Genomic DNA, 23,939 nt, shown 5'->3' on the forward strand with positions numbered 1-23,939 from the left:
TTGTTTGTAAGTCCAACAAAGTTAGCCTAGGTACCCAACTAACACAATTAGTTATATAGTAGTGTACTGTAATAGGCTTATCATGCTTTTCATACAAATAATACTTTAAAAACAAAAAAATTAAAGGAAACACTTTTAATTTTACAGTAAGTACCTTAAGAAGTACAGTAGTGCAGAACATGGGCTGGCATCGATTGAACAGGCCAGAAGAGTTACTGACTGGAGGAGGGAGAAGGGGTGGGAGATAGTAGAGCTGAAGGATTGTTGGCAATAGGATACAGAAGACAGGCTGCAGTGTCACTCATGCCTGACGTTTATGGCACAGGTTCTGGTTCCTTGCTAAACCAGATGCACATTCAGATCTTTGGAAGTTCACATCTTGAAGGGTCATATGCAGGAGACTTACTGTATAGGTACAGTGGCTCCTGTCTGTGTAGGCTTATATTAGCATTTCTTAGTGGACATAACACATGGACCACAGCCTTGTCTAACTCAGTGAAATAGGAGCCATGCCGTATAGGGCCACCCAAGATGGACGGGTCATGGTGGAGAGTTCGACAAAGCATGGTCCACTGGAGAAGGGAATGGCAAACCACTTCAGTGTTCTTGCCTTGAGAACCCCATGAACAGTATGAAAATGCAAAAAGATAGGACACTCAAAGATGAATTCCCCAGGTCAGTAGGTGCCCAATATGCTACTGGAGATCAGATGAGAAATAACTCCAGAAAGAAGTGGACATAAAATTATGTGATGCAGTGCCTGCTTTGAAGAAAAAGGAGGAGGAGGATGAAGAGAGAAATAGGAAAATTCCCACCTGCCTTCCACCAGAGTGGAAGGAACAGTGTCCTCTTCATCATACGTCCTATTGTCTACCATGAACAAAGAAAACTTTCTAGACTGAAAGTCTAGATTTATAGACTAAATCTCCAGTCTAGATTTATAGACACACTCAGAAATTTTTGAGTGGTTCCATTTGTTCCACATGAATTAGCAGACATGAATTAGCTCATCCATGGGTAAGCAAACCTTGGCACCACCTCTTGGGTATGTTGTGTTCCCCTCTAGACAGGATTATTTCCATACATGCATTTTAGTAAGGTATTACCAATCCTATGACAAGTATTTCCTTTTGCAAATGGAGAAAGAATTACTCCCAAGTGTCAGTGCCAAGGAATTGTCCTTATTAGCCCATTAGAGAGGATAGTTGGAGAAGGCAATGGCAACCCACTCCAGTACTCTTGCCTGGAAAATCCCATGGACAGAGGAGCCTGGTAGGCTGCAGTCCATGGGGTTGCTAAGAGTCGGGCACGACTGAGCGACTTCACTTTCACTTTTCACTTTCATGCATTGGAGAAGGCAATGGCAACCCACTCCAGTGTTCTTGCCTGGAGAATCCCAGGGACGGGGGAGCCTGGTGGGCTGCCGTCTCTGGGGTCGCACAGAGTTGGACACGACTGAAGTGACTTAGCAGAGAGGATAGTAAGATTCTTTTTCATGATTTCTGGGTGCATTCTTCATACAAATAGCCTCATAAGCAACTAATTCTTCAACAGACATTTCTTTCATGATGTCTGTCTTCTGGAAAAATCACTGGTTTCCATGCAAGGTACACATACTGATTATATAATTTTTTCAGGGAAGTCTTTTCTCCTTCTTTTCTGTAGTCAGTGGTACTTTTATAGCCACTTTCTTAGCGTCTGTGATTTCTCCAAAGCAGTCCAAAATTATTTCCCTTCTCACTTCATAATTAGATGGTTTCTTCACATCTTAGGAAGCTTCAAAGGACAGAGAAGGGCACCAGCTTGCTCCTGAAGGCCAATTGTAATTGGTAATCATCTCTCTTAACAACTACAACATTTTTTTTCATTTTTTAATATAAATTTTTAAAGTTTGAATAAACCATAGTACAGAGCTTCCTCCTCTCAGTTTTCTAAGCCTTCTATGTTATTTGCTTGTCTCTATTAATTTCTTCACTCAGTGGGCAAAAAATGTGTGGCAAAAGAAAGCAAACTGAGCTGGTTGAAATCAGAGATTTAACATGCAAACAACAGAGATTGGTACTGATTTATAAAAGATATTTTTTATGCTAACTTGGAGAATGTATTCAACTGTGTCATGGGATTGTTTGGTTGCATTCTGATAATGTATAAATTAAAAAAATACATGACAGAAGTTTTTGATTCCGTCCAGAAGCCACTTAATGCACTGTTCGTTTGAAAAAAAAAAATTGATGAAATCTCCAGTAAATAACAATCACATGCCCAACTCTTGAATGATTAACAATAATTAAGCTTGTTGTTTATGTTCCTTTTTCCTTAGAAAAAAGTCCAGTGGGAGCTAAATTACCTTGGCTGAAACAAGCTCAAGAACTAGAAGAGACCAGAATAGCAGCAGAAGAACCAATGTGAGTCCAGGACCTTTTATGGGAGTATTCAGGGCCTAGCCAGTTAACATGATATATGTCATTTTTGTACTCACTGGAGTATAATGATATGTTTCAAATCCAAATGACCTGGATTTGCAGACTCTAGAGAGCCTGAACTGGCTAGAATTCTCCTCTGTTGCACAATTCAGCAGTCTTACTTTGGCAGCGTCTATGAGAAGCACAGAAAAGAACGGTGCCTTTTAACTCAAAGCAGACTCAGTAGTCTGTTACAGTTTCCAGATTGGGGGTAATATCTAGATCTAGATTAACATGTATGATTTGACCAAAGACCATCACAGTGTTAACCAAATAAACTGATCATTCCATGGATAAGACATGGCCAATGTTTATCAAACCAGTTAAGCTAAAACGTAACATGATGGCCTGAGTGATTATCAGGAGAACTCCCAGAGCTGCTGTGGTATGGGGCATGGAAGAACACGGCACCAGGAGTCTTGGAGCCTAGAATCACCACTTGTAACCATGTGACCTTAGACAAGTCTTTCATTTTTCTGGGTCTCATTTCCTTACTTATAAAATGAGAAGGCCAGGCTTAATCTCTAGAGAGATCAAAAATCCAGTGGCTTCTGTCCACATGGGATTTGGCAAGTTTGGGCTGTCATGGTATCCATGGAGATATAGTATCAAGAGCATGTCAAGAAACATTCTGGAGGTGAAGGTATGGGGACCTAAAGAGAGCAAGGAATCAAAGACGTTGACTCTCACCCAGGAATCTAGAAGCAAAACAGCATCAGTGATAGACTTGAGGAATTGGACAGGACAGCTGATTCCACATCAGATATGTGATGCCTGCCATGCTGACAGGCTGTCACAGGGAGAACAATTCACAGGTGGTCAGAGGAAAGCAGATCTCAGAGGCTGGGTGGCCAGTCTCTCTCTTCAACGCCTTTGGCAAGGGCACAGTTCACTGCGTTGAGAGCTCTTTCTTGGATTGAACAACCTGGGTTATTTGCAGTATTTTTTTTCCTTTTGAGCCAAAATATAACCTCCTTCCAATTTCTGCTTTCTGAAACAGAAAAAAACACATCTGTGCCTCATCCCATGTGACAAGTTTTCACAAATTTGCAGAAAACTGAATCCCTAGAGCACTATCTTTCCCAGGTTCATCATTCTTAGCCTTTTCAGCAGTTTTTGTGTATTGTTTTTAAATCCCTTACCAACCCTGTTGCTCCTCTCAGAAGAGGCTCTCATCCGTCAATGTCCCTTTTCACTGCAGTGCAACCCAGCAGTGAGCCCCCATGGGCACATGGATTCCTTTTCTTTGAGAAGGCACCTTGCTTCCAGTGACCAAGGGGACCAAGAGAACTGGCACATCACACTTATGACACGTGCAGAACATCTGGATGTGAACCCAGAAGACATTGTGAACACTGTGAGGTGAATGACCCCAGAGGAACTGACTGAAGAGAGGCATGTTGGCTCATGATGGAAGTGTGGAGGTTTAGAGGAAAAAGTGGAGTCAAAAGTCGATCTTAGAAACTGCCCTAGTGGTCCAATGACTAAGACTCCAAGCTCCCAATGCAGGGGGCCCAGGTTTGATTCCTGGTCGGGGAACTAGATCCCATATACCACAACTGAGAGTTTGCAGCTGACAGTAAAAAGATCCTACATGCCTCAAGTAAGATTGAAGATGAAGATTAAAGATCCCCCATGCTGCAACAAGGAGCCAGTGCAGCCAAATCAATAAATATTTTTTAAAAGTGGATCATGAAAGTGTAGGAGTTGTCAATGGAGGAAGGAATAGATCCAAGGAAGGCTCACCGTTAGAAAGAGCAAGGGAGCAAAGCCTTAAAGGAGAGGTGCAGCAGGTTCAGACTTCACAGGAAACCAAGGAACAGCTTTGGGAACTGAGGAAAAGCTGTTTTATCTGACAAAGTCTTCCTCAGTTAATTTTAGAGCAGTAGTGTTCAAAGTGTAGAGAAGTAAAATGCTGCAGATCTTTAAGGAATGAATTCTGAATTACAAGGAAATGGGACAATGGGTATTTTACTACTCAAGAAGGAAGACTGGTAGTCAAGTTGATGAAAAGGAAGGGTTATAGGTATGTATTTGATTTTTGTTGTTGTTTTTCATTTAAAGTTAGGGCAACCTTAAACATATTAAAAAGATCATAAGGATTTTAGACAGTTATCATCTCTAGACTTTTCAGTTGTACAAGGAGAGTGTTAGGCTAAATGCTACTGGAAGCTTCTCCCAGCTCTGATCTCCTATGGTTCTGTAAGGGATGGAATCTAGAGAAGAAAAGGAACTTGGATGCCTGCAAAGGGAGTCTGTTGCTCTCACACAAGGATGGTCAGTGAGTTCTCAGTCTTGAATTATACATCCTGCCAGGGTCTCTTCTCAGAACACAGTTAGATGTTATCTAGTATTTTTCTCTACATCTGTGTCTGTATTTCTGTTTTGTAAATAAGATCACCTATACCATTTTCCTAGCTTCCACATGCATGTGTTAATAGATGATATTTATTTTTCTCTTTCTGACTTCACTGTCTATGACATTCCCTAGGTCCACATTCCACATGCCTCTACAGATGATCCAATATTGTTCCTTTTATGGCTGAGCAATATTCCATAGGGCTTCCCTGGTGGCTTAGATGGTAAAGAATCCACCTACAATGCAGGTGACATGGGTTCAATCCCTAGGTTGGGAAGATCCCCTGGAGAAAGCAGTGGCAACCCACTCCAGTATTCTTTCCTGGAGAATCCTCATGGACAGAGGAGCCTACTGGGCTACAGTCTATGGGTTCACCAAGAGTTGGGCATGACTAAGCAATTAAACACAGCACAGCAATATTCCATGTGTGGCTCATTTATTTTGCTATACAGTAGACACTAACAACATTGTAAAGCAACTATACTCCAATAAAAATTAATTAAAAAAAAACACAGTTAGATCACCATTGCTAATCCTTCTGCGTGTTCTCTCTTGGTTAAAGGCTTTGCTGTCAGTTCCCTAGACTGGAAGCTTGCAGTCATTCTCGCCTCTTGCTCACGTTTTCCCTGTCTATAATTAACTAGAGTTGTGAAGTCATATCTACTAAAATCTCCATTGCAGCTCTCCTCCTCTCCATCCTTACTACTGCCTTTGTTCAGGTCTTGAGGTCACTTACGAGGACACCTACAACAGCCTTCTAATTTGCTCCCCACTTGATGATCTCAGCTGGTAAAGAATCTGCCTGCAATGTGGGAGACCTGGGTTCAATCCCTGGGTTGGGAAAATCCTCTGGAGAAGGGAACGGCTACCCACTCCAGTATTCTTGCCTGGAGAATTCCTTGCCTATACAGTCCATGGGGTCACAAAGAATCGGACATGACTGAGCAACTTTCACTCTCACTTTTGATCTCCTCAGATCCACCCAGTCTGGCTAAAGCACAAGTCTGATCTTTTCTTACAGTGTTCAGCGTATCCCAGTGTTTCCCCATTTCCTGAAGACTTATGCTCGTTCACCAGCCAACAAGTCATAGTGCGGTAGGTATCACTCTTCCTGGCTCCCAGCCTCATCTCTGATCAGACCCCCTCCTGCCCCCAACTTAGACTGGAATGGGGTGCTCCAGCACTTGCTGCTGTTGGCTGTTCCTTGCCTGTAATGAGCTGCCATGCACCTCCTTCACTTTAACCATGTTCTCCTTTCTGCTGGGAGTGGCACCCACCTGGATTTTGAAAAAGCTTTTTTTTTTTTTTTTTTGGTTGTTATAGAAAATATCAAGCCTGTTGAAAGACAAGAGAACAATATGACAACCTCACTCATGTATCTGTCTCTCATCTGCAACAGTTATCAACTCAGGGCCATCTTGTTTCATCCACACCACTGCCTCCACCCACAGTGGGGCATTTTTGAAGCACACCCAGACAGCATGTCCTTTCATTCATAAATACTTAAGTGTGTATCTTTAAAAGAGAAACATCTGTTTTTGATCATCAGATTACCACTGTAAAAAATTTTTTTTGGCCATGCCACATGGCATGTGGGATCTTAGTTCTCTGACCAGGGATGGAACCTGTGCCCTGTGATTGCAAGCTCAGAGTCTATCGAAGTCCCCACAATACCACTCTTTTAAGTGTGGTCCTCAGATTGCTTCTTTTAGAAGCACCTGTGATGCTATTTAAAATGCAGATTTCTGGACCTCACCAAGTCAGGTATTCTGGGAGTATATATATATTTTTTCTTTTGGCTCTTCCAGTTTTTAAAATTGTGGTAAAATAGGCATAACATAAAATGGAGCATCTTAACCCTCTTTAAGTGTTCAGTTCACTGGTATTAAGTACATTGGCACTATTGTGCAACTCTCACCACCATCCATCTCCAGGGGTTTTCATCATACCCACCACAGATTCTGTACCTGGGAATCACTGACTCCCCATCCCCTGTCCCTTTCCCTGCAGCCTGTGGTCATCTCTGTTGTACTTCCAGCTCTGTGGATTTGTCAGCAGCATGTTTTAGCAAACACCCTGGGTGACTGGCGAGGAGGGTGGTGCATCAGAATTTGGGAACTATTGGATCAGATAATCTCTAGGGTCCCTCTTGGTGGTGGTGGTTTTAGTTGCTCAGTCACATCTGACTATTGGTGGCCCTGTGGACCATTGCCTGCCAGGCTCCTCTGTCAATGGGATTTCCCAGGCCAGAATACTGAGTGGGTAGCCATTCCCTTCTCCAGGGGATCTTCCCAACCCAGGGATTGAACTCATGTCTCCTGCATTGGCAGGCAGGTTCTTTACTGACTGAGCCACCAGGGAAGCCAGGTTCTTTCTTAAGTTTTACCTAACTGGAAAAGGGCCATATCATATAAGCTGCAGCAGGGTCCGGCCCCATGTTCATCCTCAAGCCTGCATGTGCTGTCAGCCCCACCTGACTTTGGTAGTGGCTCTTCCTGTTCACATTCACTGAGCAAAGCTAATCTGCTCTCTACTCCTGTAGGACACCTTCTTCCTCCCCAGCACCTGTTCCTAGCCTGAACAGCTGCCTCTCCCCACCATCCCTCTCCCTCTCTCTGTGGTCTCTGCAGTTTTCATTTGTAAGTCATGCTGCCTGGCAGTTTCTGCCCTGTTCCCACTGTCTAGTGTGAAGTTTATAGTTTCCTCCCACCACTCTGACAATAGTCAGTCCCTTGATTTCCAAACAAAACCACAACATATCTCAGCTTCCAGTTCATCCTTTTATTCTCCATCTTTGTGGTTTGGGGATGCTTGCCTGTTGACAGTGAGCGAGAAGATGAACATAGCTGTATTTCGGATCCCTGAAGAATGCCTGCCAAAGCCGCCTGGAGAAGATAAATATTTCTGCCTCTGTGGTTTACTGTGGCTCGAGCTCTGACTTTACATAGAGAATGGATGTTAAAAAGGCCTTTCTTTTTAATTAGGAAAATAAAAATTACAGGTTATAAAGCAAAGCCAGGGGAACTGCAGTTTTTACCATGTTAGCTTTCAGCTGTGGAATGTGTTGACAGTTGATATGGTTCATCATTGCTTTAAAAGTTCTTCCCTGGAGCCTTCCTAGTTTCTATGGGACTCACAGAGCTTCCTTAGTCATGCTGCCCTCCCTCTCTTTTAGCATGTATGAGAACCAAGGAAATGAGACAGATTCAGAACAATTTTGTATATTTTCCACTGCCATTTTAGCCTCTCCACTTGTATTTGCTCAAATTGAATCAGGTTATATTTTAGACATTCTATTTTTCTTACAACAGTAGCAACAACTAATACTAAGGACTTTGTGCCAGACTGTGTCCTCAGTGTTGTATGTGGATTAATTCTGATCCAATTCTCACAATGACCCCATGAGGAGGCATTATTATTAGTTTCATTGTAGGGATGAAGAAACAAATGTTTAGATTACAGAATTATCTCCAACATTTCAGATCTACTAAGTGGTGGATGGTGATGCTCTAGCCTGTGATTCAAGGAAGAGCTCCAATTTTATGTTGCTGCTGCTGCTAAATCGCTTCAGTAGTGTCCGACTCTGTGTGACCCCATAGATGGCAGCCCACCAGGCTCCCCCGTCTCTGGGATTCTCCAGGCAAGAATACTGGAGAGGGTTGCTATTTCCTTCTCCAATGCATGAAAGTGAAAAGTGAAAGTGAAGTCGCTCAGACATGTCTGACTCCTAGCAACTCCATGGACTGCAGCCTACCAGGCTCCACCGTCCATGGGATTTTCCAGGCAAGAGTACTGGAGTGGGGTGCCATTGTTAGGAGACCTGAATTCAAGGCTCTCCCATCCTTGGGTTGGTCTCATAAGGCAGACAGAGAAGTTAGCGATTAGATTGCTGTGTTGTGAGGCTTAAAGCTCAGGGATGGCTTCCAGGGAGAGCTGGTACATGAAATGATGCCCTAAGTTGTACATGGGTGTTAGAACAGCACATCAGGCACTGGGGTTGTATGTAGGCCAACTGGTCCATGGGGGCCACCACACCTGGACACTGAGGGTACTGAATGTGGAGAGGAGGCTGGAGGCTAAGGAGGTGGTAATGACAGCAGGGAAAGTGGGCAAGTCTTGGAGGCCTTCCATGGCTCATAAAGGATTTGGACTTCATCTGTAGGCAGTGAGAATCATTTAGGAATTTTTAACAAGTGATGTAATCACAACAGTTATATTTTAGAAAGATGTTTTTGGCCTTCTGCAGTTTGTATCTAATTATTCACTATGATAAATAAAACTGTAGCAAATCTCAAATTGCACCTCTCTACATCTCTATGTCTCCTTAGGACACATTTGCTGGAGTGGAATTTGGGGGCCAGAAGATGGACACATTGAAGGCATTTAATTCCTACCATCAAATTTCCTCTTTAAAATTTAAACAAAAGATAATATAGTGTTCAGGAAGTGCTGAATCTTATTTCTGTTTTTCTCCCATGGTAATTTTAAAAATTAAATTCTCATTAAATGGGAGTGTATCTTTGTACATTTTTTTTTTCTGAGAGATTATATAGATGGCATAAGTCTTTCAGACCTTCTGCATTTAAGAGTTCCTTTCTTATACTCTGAAATGAGCAGAAGTATGAACTCTTGTTCAATAACTGTCTTCTTTGTGCCTAAACTGTCCTTTATACTTGTGTTATGAAATTTTTTTTTTACTTAGACATAAGATTTTTCTCCATATACTTAAAATTAGGATTTTTAAAGAATAAATCCAGGTATTCTTTTCTTTTCAAATTTTGGTAAACAGTGAGAATTTTGGGGACATGGATTCAAATCTTTCTTGGGTGCATGAAAGTTTTCTTCTGTTGTATTTGTGCCTCTTTCTATTGTATTTCTTATTTATTCTGAAGGTTCATCAACTCTCCATATTGAATCTCTTCTCTGTTTTTAACATGTGATACTTCCCTCACCTTTTTGTGTTTTCTCCTCTATGTTTTGGGTGCACATCTGCCCTTCAAACAACCATTTGCTATCCTTACCATGAATGTATTTCCTACTATTCATTTGGATTTTCTTCTGTCATAGAGCAAACTTTGCATTATTTTTGTATTTTTTCAGCCTTTTCTCAACCAAGCCAGGGAGTATTTCCAGCCATGTTTTGAGTGTTTTATTTTTTTCCTGCCTTGGTCTTTGTTGCTGCATGCTTTCTTTCTCTAGTTGCAGTGTGCAGGCTTCTCATTGTGGGGGCTTCGCTAGTTGCAGAGCATGGGCTCTAGGGTGCAGGCTTCAGCAGTTGTGGCACACGGGCTTAGTTGCTCTATAGCATGTGGGATCTTCCCAAGCCAGAAATCGAATCCTAGTCCCCTAGTCCAGTGGTTACTGGACCGCCAGGGAAGTTTGTGTTTTGACTTTCTTAATCTCTTCATTTATCTTTTGTTTTATAGAATGTTTCCTTGAATTTTATTGTCATTACATTTTAAGGAGATGCTGTAGCATTTCCTTCTGTATCTGATAATATTTTTTCCCAAAATATGCTTTCCCTTCACAGATATATGTTACATTCTTCTTCTTTAATAGCAAAAAATTATGTTAACAAGTGGATATTGGTGTTTGTTTATTCACTTTTGAAATCAGGAAAATAAATGCCCCAAAATAATATTGTCAGATTTTCCTGGGATCCTTTCATTGTCATCTTGGATGATCTTAAATTGCATCTCTCACCTATGATACTGTTGAGGCAGGGTAAAATAATGCCAGTAGCTACTATGTCATCTTTGATAAATTATCCTCAGTTTCCTCATCTGTACAATGGGAATAATAATAATACTTCCTGATGGGGCTGTTGCTATGAGTAAATGATAAAATATATGTGAAGTACATGGAACAATGTCTCACACAAATAACAATGTAATGAATGTCAGTTGTTTTCATTTTTGTTGTAATTATTGAGCTTTTCACTCTGACATCTCATTTAATCCCAACCTAACCCCATTAGGTTGGTACTATTACTGTTGCTATATTACAGGAAATTATTGCCTTTGTATTTGAATAACAGTTTGATTGGACATAATATTCTTGGGACCCCAACTCTCTCTTTCAAAACTTTTGTTCGTCTTTTTCTGGTTTTGAATGTTGCTGAGTCTGAAGTCCACCTGACTTTTTATTATAAGGGACTTGATTTTTGTACCTAGACGCCTATGCAATTCTTTTTTTCATCCTCAAAGTCTTAGTTTTTAAGTATATTCATTTACATAAACTTAGTGCTTTAAGCAGAGAAGGCAATGGCACCCCACTCCAGTACTCTTGCCTGGAAAATCCCATGGATGGAGGAGCCTGGTGGGCTGCAGTCCATGGGGTCACCAAGAGTCAGACACGACTGAGCAACTTCACTTTCACTTCTCACTTTCATGCATTGGAGAGGGAAATGGCAACCCACTCCAGTGTTCTTGCCTGGAGAATCCCAGGGACGGGGGAGCCTGGTGGGCTACTGTCTATGGGGTCGCACAGAGTCAGACACGACTGAAGTGACTCAGCAGCAGCAGCAGCAGCAGTACTTTAAGACAGCACAAATGTATTATCTCATAGTTCGGGGGGTCAGAAACCCAATATATTTAGCTGATTTCTTTAGGTCCCACTAGGGTAAAACCATGGCATCTGTCAGCCTGATCTCTTCTCTGGAGGCCCAGGGTAGAATCCACTTCCAGGCTCATTCAGGCAGTTGGCAGAGTGCAGATCCATGCAGTTCCAGAGCTGAAATCTCCATTTCCTTGCTGGCTGTTGGCTGGGAGCTGTTCCCATTTCTGGAGGCCTCCTGCATTCCTTGTCTCCTGGCCCCTTCCAACCTGGAGCCAGCCACAGTGGGCTGAGTACCTCTCATGCTGTCATTCTCTCTTGCCTCCTGTTATGCTGCATCTCTCTAACTCCAGCCAGAGAATTCTTTCTGTTTTTAAGGACTTTGTGATTAGGCCCACTGAAATAATTGCCCTATCTTGAGGTCCATAATCTTAACCACATCTGCAGAATCCCTTTTGCCATGTAACAGCATATTCATATATTCTAGGGATTAGGGTGTGGGTATCTTTAGGGAGGGCATTCTGCTGAAAGCTCTAGGTTTTTACGTTAATCATGTTTAATCACCTTTTCCTGGAAGACAGTGTAACCTTTCCAGGCTGTATTTTAGGCACATTTTTCACTTATGAACTTTTGTTTTCTGTTTCATGTGTTGAAACCTCTACTTGAAGAATCCAACTATCTTCAACATTGGATTCTCTCATTTTATCTCTAAAAACTGCATTAAAAATCAATTTTAGAGAGATACAATTTACATACAAAATGTGTGTCTGTCTAAAGTGATGGGTTTTAACAGGTGGACACAAAACACAGAACCCCAGCCCCATTCTTGATACAGAACATCTCCCCCACCCAGAAGCTTCCTTTGCAGCCCAGCCCTCCATTCACCCCTCTAATTGCTTTAAAACTTTTCTTTCTCTCAACACTGCATTCACTTCCAAGTCTTGCTTCTATGTTATTAATTTGACCTTCAGCCATGTTTCTTCTATTCTCTTCTCTTGGTTCTGAATTGTTAGTTTCTAATGATGTTTTGTTTCACCATTTGTTTCCTCAGCTCTGTAGTTTTCCATTTTATTCTGTGGTTTTATCATCTCGTACCTAGGCTCTCTTATAGGTGAACTGTTTTTTTTTTTTATGTTTTGGGTTTTTGGCCTTAAGGCATGTGGGGTTCCCTGACCAGGGATTGATCCTGCACCCTTTCATTGGAAGATGTAGTCTTTTAATCAATGGACCATCAGAGAAGTCCCTTGAATTGCTCTTAAAAAAAAAAAAAATCTTTTCTGTTGTGGAGTTGGACACAACTGAGCAATTGAGCATGCATGCATTGTGCAAAGACACAGGGAATATGCTCTGTTTCTCTGATTGTTTTTCCCAGACATTACTCTTCAAATATTTGTGTGCAGCTGTGTGTCTTTCTTTTCTTTAAAGAAAAAATTACTGTGTGTGTGTGTGTGTGTGTGTGTGTGTGTAGAGGGGGGAACAAAGACAAAACAAGATTCAAACTGCATGAACATGATAATGTCCTTTGTTTAAATGAAACATGATGTGTAGAAGAAAATCATGCAGGATGATGCATACATTTTTGAGTTGCCGTGACTCCCCATCTCGCTTCCCCCAAATCACTCATGGATAATTTGGACAGCTCTGATATTTGTTTTTTAAGAGGACACTTAAAAGGATCTTTGAAAACCAACTTGACAGAATTCCTTGGTGGTCCAGTGGGTAGAATTCCAGACTTTCACAGTTGAAGGCTGGGGTTTGATCTCTGGTTGTGGAACTAAGATTCTACAAGCTAAGAAAAAAAAAATGATAACCAACTTGAAACATCCAGGACACCTGGAAAACATCAAGTGTAACCATCATTTGCCCTGTTGGGAATTAAGATGGGCCTTCTCACTGAAACATAATCCCAAATTTTAGTTTTTATTATGAAGGAGAAAAGAGAAAAAAATTAATGACCATAGAAGTATACTATGCATATGGTTAGAAAGTGAAAGCCTTTAAAAGGTGCAAAATGAAAATGAACAAAGACAAATGTCACGTATTAACACATACATATGGAATCTATAAAATGGTATAGATGATCCTATTTGCAAAAGAGAAATAGAGACATAGATGTAGAGAACAAACGTATGGACTCCAAAGCAGAAACAACGGGGGGGATGAATTGGGAGATTGGGATTGATGTATATACACTATTGATACTATATATAAAATAGATAACTCATGAGAGCCTACTGTATAGCACAGAGAACTCTACTCAGTGCTCTGTGGTGACCTAACTGGGAAGGAAATCCACAAAAAAAAAAAAAAAAAAAAGAGGGGATACATGTCTACGTATAGCTGGTTCACTGTGCTGTACAGTAGAAACTAACCAACATTGTAAAGCAACTATCCTCCAATAAAATTTAATTTAAAAAAAGCAGCAACAAAATATAGTAAAAGCCTCCTTCTATAAACTCCATTTCCTGGCTCTTGCAATCACTTCCTGAAAAGAGAAATTATATATAAATCAGCATAGATAACATAGAAGCTATAAATATATACTGTTAGAACCAGACGTGAAACAACAGACTGGTTCAAAATTGGGAAAGGAGAACATCAAGGCTGTATACTGTCACCTTGCTTATTTAACTTATATTCAGAGTTCATCATGAGAAATTCAGGGCTGGATGAGTCATGAACTGGAATCAAGAGTGCAGGGAGAAATGATAAAACCTCAGATATGCAGATGGTACCACTCTGATGGCAGAAAGCAAAGAAGAATTATAGAGCTTCTTGTTGAAAGTAAGAGAGGAGAGTAAAAAAGCTGGCTTAAAATTCAACATTCAAAAAACTAAGATCATGGCAGTCAGTCCCATTACTTCATGGCAAATAGATGGGGAAAAAGTGACAGATTTTATTTTATTGAGCTCCAAAATCACTGTGGACAGTAACTGCAGCCATGAAATCAAAAGACACTTGCTCCTTGAAAGAAAAGCTATGACAGACATTGTGTTAAAAAAGCAGAGATCACTTTGCCAACAAAGGTCTATATAGTCAAAACTATGGTTTTTCAAGTAGTCATGTACGGATGTGAAAGTTGGACCATAAAGAAGGCTGAGCATTGAAGAACTGATGCTTCTGAACTGTGGTGCTGGAGAGGACTCGTGAGAGTCCCTTGGACTGCAAGGAGATCAAACCTGTTAATCCTAAAGGAAATCAACCCTGAATATTCATTGGAAGAACTGATGCTGAAGCTCCAATACTTTGGTCACCTGATGCGAAGAACCAACTCATTGGAAAAGATCCTGATGCTGGGAAAGATTGAGGAAAAGAGGAGAAGGGAGTGACAGAGGATGAGATGGTTGGATGACATCACTGACTCCATGGAAATGAGTTTGAGCAAATTCAGGGAGTTAGTGAAGGACAGGGAAGCCTGGTGTACTGCAGTTCACAGGGTTACAAAGAGTGGGACATGACTTAGAGACTGAGTAACAATATGTAATATATACACTATATAGGCATGTCTGTGCTCTTTTGTGTAGTTAGACAAAAGATCATTGCGTATGATACTTATTTCATAAGACCACATACTTATTTCATTTAACAGCCTCCAAAAGGAGAATATTCCTTGCCAATTCATATAGATTCACCTTCTTCTTTTCAGTGACCTCATCCTATTATTGAATACATTGTATGGATGTGTCTTCTTAAATTTAATCAGTCTCCTTTCCAGTTTTCCCATGGGAAAGCAGCAAGGACAGAAAAGAGTAAAGATGCAAATATTGCTCCAGTACTACTACATCCTAAGGAGCTGAGTCATGGAAAATGAAGATTAGAGAATAGTTTGCCACTAACAGTTTCCAACAAAACAAAATGAAAACAGGGAGGTGTTATTGATATTTCTTTATTGCTCATGGACAGCAATAGTGTTTTGATTCTGCTGTGCTCTTGTGTACAACTGTGGTGAAGCCTCATGTAGGGAGAGATGCTTAGGTGATTCTGAGAGATGTTTACAACCAGCTCATTCTGAGATTTTAAACATTAAGCCTTGGAACTGTATTTGAAGCAAACAGCTCAGCAGCATTTTTTCTGAAGTTATTTAGTACAACATTTTCCCATGAATAGAGGTCTATAGTCACTCAAATTTAGGAAACCATACACGTCGTATCCACTCCCCCTTGAGTATGTATGGTATGTGTTCATATATCATAGTTTTGGGAAAAATTTTGCAGTAAATAAACCTATTGAACATTATTGAAAACAGTGTTTTCCACACTCAATCACTGCTCTCTTTCCAGCCTATCACTTATTAATATCTCATGATGCAAGTGTTGCTTCAGATTGTCTTAAAAATATATGACATTTCTCCAAAGAAGACATACAGATGGCTAAAAAACACATGAAAAGATGCTCCACATCACTCATTATCAGAGAAATGCAAATCAAAACCACTATGAGGTACCATTTCACGCCAGTCAGAATGGCTGCGATCCAAAAGTCTACAAGCAATAAATGCTGGAGAGGGTGTGGAGAAAAGGGAACTCTCTTACACTGTTGGTGGGAATGCAAACTAGTACAGCCATTATGGAGAACAGTGTGGAGATTCCTTAAAAAGCTGGAAATAGAACTGCCTTATGATCCAGCAATCCCACTGCTGGGCATACACACTGAGGAAACCAGAAGGGAAAGAGACACATGTACCCCAATGTTCATCGCAGCACTGTTTATAATAGCCAGGACATGGAAGCAACCTAGATGTCCATCAGCAGATGAATGGATAAGAAAGCTGTGGTACATATACACAATGGAGTATTACTCAGCCATTAAAAAGAATACGTTTGAATCAGTTCTAATGAGGTGGATCAAACTGGAGCCTATTATACAGAGTGAAGTAAGCCAGAAAGAAAAACATCAATACAGTATACTAACGCATATATCTGGAATTTAGAAAGATGGTAACAATAACCCTGTGTACGAGACAGCAAAAGAGACACTGATGTATAGAACAGTCTTATGGACTCTGTGGGAGAGGGAGAGGGTGGAAAGATTTGGGAGAATGGCATTGAAACATGTATAATATCATGTATGAAATGAGTCACCAGTCCAGGTTCGATGCACGATACTGGATGCTTGGGGCTGGTGCACTGGGACGACCCAGAGGGATGGTATGGGGAGGGAGGAGGGAGGAGGGTTCAGGATGGGGAACACAGGTATACCTGTGGCAGATTCATTTCGATATTTGGCAAAACCAATACAATATCATAAAGTTTAAAAATAAAATAAAACTAAAAAAAAAATATATATGTCCCAATGGAGTCTGTGTCTGAAATTCAGTGCAGGAATCAGTAAACATTTTCTATAAAGAGCCAAATAATAAATATCTTAGGTTTTGCCAGCCAAACAGTCTATTTTGCAAATCCTCAGACCTGGCCAGCCATAAACACGGCTGAACAAGTGACCATGACTGTATTCCAATAAATATTTAGTTATGGACACACATTGAATTTTATGTCATTTTTACATGACACAAAATATCCTGCTTTTTTCTCACCATCCATTTAGAACTATGAAAATCATTCTTAGCAGGTAGGCTGTGCAGAAATAGGTGGACGGGATTTAACCTGTAGGCCAAAGGAGGACACCCTGTAATTTAGTGGAGAAAGATTCAGGATAAGAAATACATGCTTTATTCAGTCACAATGGGTAACAGCTGTGATAGTTTCAAGAAAATTCAGAAGTTTTGTGTGTTGTTATATATTAAAATGTTGCATGTTGTTTAGTTGCTCAGTCATGTCCAACTCTTTGGGACCCCATAAACTGTAGCCCACCAGGCTCCTCTGTTCATGGAATTCTCTAGGCAAGAATACTGGAGTGGGTTGCCATTTCCTTCTCCAGGGGTTCTTCCTGGACCAGGAATCAAACCTGTGTCTCCTGAAATGGCAGGCAGATTCTTTACTACTGAGCCACCAGGGAAGCCCATATACTAAATAAAAAAGAATAACAAAGCTTCATCTACTCTGCAGAAGGAGAAGGAAATGGCAACCCACTCCAGAATTCTTGCATGGAGAATCCCATGGACAGAGGAACCTGGTGGTCTATAGTCCATGGGGTCACAAGAGTTGGACACAACTTAGTGACTAAACCACCACCACCGCTCTGCAGAAAGCATTTGTTATCCTACAGTTTTGCCCCTAAATATCAAGACATTTTAATAAAATTCTGCCTGTTAAGACAGGGTAAGCTCCAAAATTTCTTGAATAAATACTGGTGAACATTTCCATGTTATAAAAGAACTCAGAGTAGAAATTATCTCTACACAATTTATTATGTCCAAATCTTACAGAAAACCTTTTAATGATGATATGCAAAGGTCAGAGCACAGAATTTGAGTTAAATAACATAGGTGCAAAAGTTCAGTGTATCTCTGGTAAAAGCTTCTTTCTGTTGCTGATGAGGTTGGAACGTTTGTCCACGACACATTTTCAGGCACCAACAAAAGGACAGCCTCCAAAACATACTGAATCCCCTCTGAATGAAGTTACTTTTTCCCTTCATAGAATGCTCGTCACGCCCCCTTTGTGCTCTCTTTGGACTGATGGCCCGTGTCCTCCTCTGCTCTGACCCCCGGGGCTCCCCGGTTGCCTGCAGGATCATTCCAGAGCCGTGGTCCGCCTGCAGTGCCACAGGTGGGCCAGGTGTTCAGGTGTGAGAGGTGAAGTGCCGCGTGCTCCTGGCCTTCACGCAGACTGAGACCGAGCTGCCAGAGGAAGGGTGTGAAGGCTCCTGGCTGCCCACAGAGCAGCCCTGCCTCCTGCTGCCCTGTGATGAGAGCCCTGCCACCCAAGAGCTGGCCTCTTCTTTGCAGGAGCAGGACAGTGAAATGACCTACGACTGGGAATATGCTGGCTTCACCCCTTGCACTCCCACCTGTTTGGGAGGTATTTGATCTTTTACTTAAAGGACAGGTGTGTCTGGCATTGCTGATGGTTTGAGAAATAGCAATAGTAAATCAGTAAAGCCTTATCTACAAACCAGCAGAAGTCCAAAGGAGAAGTCATTTGAATAATTGAAAACTGTGCCTTTCCTTTCTTTCAGTGTTCATCATCATTATTTTAGAAAGATAAAGGACAGTGGGACTAGATCCTGTGTTCCCATGTTCCTAAGCATTAGCCTGAGATGGTTACAGAGGTCACTGATTGATAGAGAATAAATAGGAAAATGCAAGAAATGATTAGTTGAGGTAGTATTGTGCATAAGTCAGAATTACAGAATGAAGCAGCCTGGGACTGCCTTATCTGATGCTCTCTTGGTCAGAAGTTATCCTCAGAAAATAATTTAGGTTCATACCTGCACATTGAACCAGAAACCAGTATGGAGCAAACTGATCACTGTGGTTTATGTGTGTGTACATGTGTGTACACACAGCCAGGGACCCTGATAGGACTAGGAAGTGATCATATTGTCAGGTGGCCCCCTTGGGGTGGAAATTAGCCGCAAGGTGCTTCAGGCATTCCAGGATCCAAAAGAGAGTGAATGAACAGAGAGAAGTCCAGATAGTCATTCTCTCTCTGCTGGAAGTAAAAGGACAGAAATAATCAGTGGGAAATCAAGACCCTCTAGTGACATGAAGGGGACTCCTCTCTCAGGAATCCAGGCCCCTGACATCCTCTCCCTGACTCCTGACTGTGCCTTCCAGCCAGCTTTCGTGGCTGAAATTGGGGGCTCTAACCAGCTCTAAATGCTCTAACCAGACTTCCCTAGTGGTCCAGTTGTTAAGACCATGCACTTCCACTGCAAGGGGCATGGGTTTGATCCCAGGTCAGGGAACTGTGATCCTATGTGCCATGTGACATGGTCAAAGAAAAAAGAAAGAAAGAAAGAAATGCTCTGACTTCAGTGCCAGCCAGTGGTGAGAAATCTAAGGAAGCTGCTGCCTTAAGAGGCAGTTGGCTCAATAGCCTGCTCCACTCCTGCTGGCAGCCCTGCACCCTTTACTAGGCACTCCCCATCAGGTCTTAAGAGCTTGTGTACCAGTCATTGTGTTCTGGCCTCTTCCCTAGGCAGGTGGAGTGCATTCTCCATTCTTGCCATCCAGTCACTGTGACTTGAGGTATCTGTCTTTCTCTTTCCTGAGTAGTTCAACCTGTAAATCCACCTATCCTGGACACCAACCCATCAGTAAACCCAGGTAAAATGGTGTGTCCTTTACCCCTAGGCCTCAGTTAAGCTACTGTCTTTCATATAGTGGTACCCGTGTGCAATTAGGAAAAGAACTCTCATCTGCCTCCAAAATATTTCTCTCTTGCTTGCTTCTCTCTGCTTCCTAGAAGCTCACCTCAAATAGCAGGAGTTTAACCTGCTTCACCCAACACTAAATGTCTGCTGTGTCTCTTCCCTCCCAGGAATAGAAGTCTTTCCTCCTCACTTTCATGTCTGCTTTGGCCCAAACCTCTGGGTTCAGAGTCCTGGACATGTCTTCTGTTATATCTTGGAAGCCTTAAGACTGATATGCCCTTCATAATCTGGAAACTGGTACTTTCCTGATGAGTTGGGGGAAGCCCTCCAGAGATGGTCATGCATGCCTGCATGCTTGCTCAGTCAATTGTGTCTGACTCTTTGTGACCACATGGACTATAGCCTTCCAGGTTCCTCTGTCTATGGGATTCCCCAGACAAGAATACTGGAGTTCTTCTCCAGGGAATCTTTCAGATGCAGGGATCGAACCTGAGTCTCTTATGTCTCCTGCATTGGCAGGCAGGGAAATGGCAATCCACTTCAGTATTCTTGCCTAAAGAATTCCATGGACAGATGAGCCAGGTGGGGCTGCTATTCATGGGGTCTCAAAGAGTCAGACACTACTGAGTGACTACACTTTCTTTGCCACTAGCATCACCTAGGAAGCCCCCGGCTATTGCTTGCATACCTCCAAATCTACTGTATTAATCTCAGGCTTTTGAATACTGCCATTGATAGAATTAGTCTTGCATCTAGTACTCTGTCATCCTTGACTTCAGTTTTCTCCTGACCGAGAAGGCCCTCCAGATTGGAAAGCATGGCATGTTGGGCCCTTGTAACTTAACAGACCACATAGAGTTACCCAAGGGAAATTCACCAGATGAATTCTGATTCATTTGAGAGATACCTCATTTTTAGAGCCTGATGCCAAAGTGTTTGGATCTGCTGTGTTTCTGGTCCCCACCAAGACGGCCCTGGGTTCCACCTCCAGGAGGCCTGGACCCCCTGGCATGATTTTCTGTTTTTTTTTGGTAACAACTTTATTAAGATATAATTCACATACCATACAATTTATATATCTGAAGCATACAACATGGTGTTTTTTGGTATATTCACAAAGTTGTGTACCCATTGTCACAATCTTCTTTTAACACTGATGTATTTGGCTGCATTGAGTCTTAGTTGTGCCATGTGTGATCTTTCATGCAGCACACAGACTCTTCTGATTGCAGCACACAGGATTAGTTGCCCAATCAGGGGTCAAACTTGGGGCAAACTTGTGTGCAAGGTGGATTCTTAACCACTGGACCACCAGGGAAGACCCCATCAAAACAATTTTAGAACACTCTGACCCAAAAAGAACCCTGTACCCTTAAGAAATCAACCCCCATTTCCTCTCAAACCCCCATTTTCCTGCTACCAGCAGCCTCTCACAACTGCTAATCTACTTTTTATTTCTTCTGGACATTGCATATAAATGGAATCACACAATAAGCAATCTTTGTGACCACCTTCTTTCATTTAGTGTGCTCTCAAAGTTCATCCATGTTGTAACATAAGTCAGCACTTCGTTTCTTTTTAGGTTTGAATACTATTCCATTGTATGGATATGTCCATATTTATCCATTCATCAGTTAGACTTTGGTTTATTCACATGTCTTGGATACTATGCCTAAAACTGCTCTGAACATTCACGTACACATTATTGTGTGGACGTACATCTTCATTTCTCTTGGATATATGGTTAGAAGTAGTAAAATGATCTCTGGATCTGTTTAAGGCATACAAGTTTTGTGAAACTTGACCAGTTCAACTTATCCTTATTGGCACTGTGGGCCTTTTGGCCAGCTGTGAGGAGAGAAAGGCCTTTCACATGTTAGAAGTGCATTTCAGTACTCACATGGTGGGTGGGAAGGTGTCCATTTTTTTCTGACATCCTCTTGTGTAACTGGAACACATTTTGAAAATTTTAACAGGGCTTAGCTTGCTAATCTTTCAACTCTCAGTTAAACAGAATTTAGCCTTGTGAGGCTATCCTGTGTTGTGTAATTCAGGATAATATCATTAGATGAACCTTGCATGCCCATGAACCCAAATGGTATGGCTAGGGAAGCTGAGAGTCAGAGTGTATCACACAGTCCAAAATAGAGACTGGACGACTTCTCTATTGAGGGGTTGAACTGTAAGTGCTTATAGTAATATTCTCCACTTTGCAAAAAGCAATGGTTTAATTTCTTGGGTTCAGGCTTGAATTTTCTTTCTTTTTTTAAAAATTTAATTTTATTTTTTAAGTTTACAGTATTGTATTGGTTTTGCCATATACCGAAATGAATCTGCCACAGGTATACATGTGTTCCCCATCCTGAACCCTCCTCCCTCCCCATACCATCCCTCTGGGTTGTCCCAGTGCACCAGCCCCAAGCATCCAGTATCGTGCATCGAACCTGGACTGGTGACTCGTTTCATATATGATATTATACATATTTCAATGCCATTCTCCCAAATCATCCCACCCTCTCCCTCTCCCACAGAGTCCAAAAGACTGTTCTATACATCAGTGTCTCTTTTGCTGTCTCGTATACAGGGTTATTGTTACCATCTTTCTAAATTCCATATATATGCGTTAGTATACTGTATTGATGTTTTTCTTTCTGGATTACTTCACTCTGTATAATAGGCTCCAGTTTGATCCACCTCATTAGAACTGATTCAAATGTATTCTTTTTAATGGCTGAGTAATACTCCATTGTGTATATGTACCACAGCTTTCTTATCCATTCATCTGCTGATGGACATCTAGGTTGCTTCCATGTCCTGGCTTAATATTATAAACAGTGTTGTGATGAACATTGGGGTACACGTGTCTCTTTCCCTTCTGGTTTCCTCAGTGTGTATGCCCAGCAGTGGGATTGCTGGATCATAAGGCAGTTCTATTTCCAGCTTTTTAAGGAATCTCCACACTGTTCTGCATAGTGGCTGTACTAATTTGCATTACCACCAACAGTGTAAGAGGGTTCCCTTTTCTCCACACCCTCTCCAGCATTTATTGCTTGTAGACTTTTGGATCGCAACCATTCTGACTGGCGTGAAATGGTACCTCATAGTGGTTTTGATTTGCATTTCTCTGATAATGAGTGATGTGGAGCATCTTTTCATGTGTTTGTTAGCCATCTGTATGTCTTCTATGGAGAAATGTCTATTTAGTTCTTTGGCCCATTTTTTGATTGGGTCATTTATTTTTCTGGAATTGAGCTGTAGGAGTTGCTTGTATATTTTTGAGATGAGTTGTTTGTCAGTTGCTTCATTTGCTATTATTTTCTGCCATTCTGAAGTCTGTCTTTTCACCTTGCTTATAATTTCCTTTGTTGGGCAGAAGCTTTTAAGTTTAATTAGGTCCCATTTGTTTATTTTTGCTTTCATTTCCAATATTCTGGGAGGTGGGTCATAGAGGATCCTGCTGTGATGTCTGTCGGAGAGTGTTTTTCCTATGTTCTCCTCTAGAAGTTTTATAGTTTCTGGTCTTAAGTTTAGATGTTTAATCCATTTTGAGTTTATTTTTGTGTGGTGTTATAAAGTGGTCTAGTTTCATTCTTTTACAAGTGGTTGACCAGTTTTCCCAGCACCACTTGTTAAAGAGATTGTCTTTAATCCATTGTATATTCTTGCCTCCTTTGTCAAAGATAAGGTGTCCATATGTGTGTGGATTTATCTCTGGGCTTTCTATTTTGTTCCGTTGATCTATATTTCTGTCTTTGTGCCAGTACCATACTGTCTTGATGACTGTGGCTTTGTAGTAGAGCCTGAAGTCAGGCAGGTTAATTCCTCCAGTTCCATTCTTCTTTCTCAAGATAGCTCTGGCTATTCGAGGTTTTTTGTATTTCCATGCAAATTGTGAAATTATTTGTTCTAGCTCTGTGAAGAATACCATTGGTAGCTTGATAGGGATTGCATTGAATCTATAAATTGCTTTGGGTAGTATACTCATTTTCACTATATTGATTCTTCCAATCCATGAACATGGTATATTTCTCCATCTATTAGTGTCCTCTTTGATTTCTTTCACCAGTGTTTTATAGTTTTCTATATATAGGTCTTTAGTTTCTTTAGGTAGATATATTCCTAAGTATTTTATTCTTTTCATTGCAATGGTGAATGGAATTGTTTCCTTAATTTCTCTTTCTGTTTTCTCATTATTAGTGTATAGGAATGCAAGGGATTTCTGTGTGTTGATTTTATATCCTGCAACTTTATTATAATCATTGATTAGTTCTAGTAATTTTCTGGTGGAGTCTTTAGGATTTTCTATGTAGAGGATCATGCCATCTGTAAACAGTGAGAGTTTTACT

The 23,939-nt window shown here is 41.2% G+C and overlaps 1 protein-coding gene across 6 annotated transcripts in view; it reads left to right on the forward strand.

Annotated features, from left to right (window-relative positions):
* LOC147343390 (ADAMTS-like protein 3) overlaps nt 1-10,461 on the forward strand; it is a 66,722-nt gene extending 56,261 nt beyond the window's left edge. For 2 of the 6 annotated variants that reach the window (XR_015156071.1, XR_015156072.1), the window contains 3 exons: nt 2,321-2,405; nt 5,843-5,916; nt 9,150-10,461. The gene's annotated coding sequence lies outside the window, so the exon portion shown is untranslated. Of the gene's footprint in view, nt 1-2,320; nt 2,406-3,663; nt 4,151-5,842; nt 5,917-7,646; nt 9,118-9,149 lie in introns of those variants that run through there. The other 4 variants (XR_015156073.1, XR_015156074.1, XR_015156075.1 and 1 more) reach the window with 3 other exon arrangements.
* Nucleotides 10,462-23,939: the final 13,478 nt, after the last annotated feature.

This window comes from Bos grunniens, chromosome 27 (genome assembly GCF_055505025.1).
Source record: "Bos grunniens cultivar Pamir isolate PY7600 chromosome 27, Bosgru_T2T1.0, whole genome shotgun sequence".
NCBI lineage: Eukaryota > Metazoa > Chordata > Mammalia > Artiodactyla > Bovidae > Bos > Bos grunniens.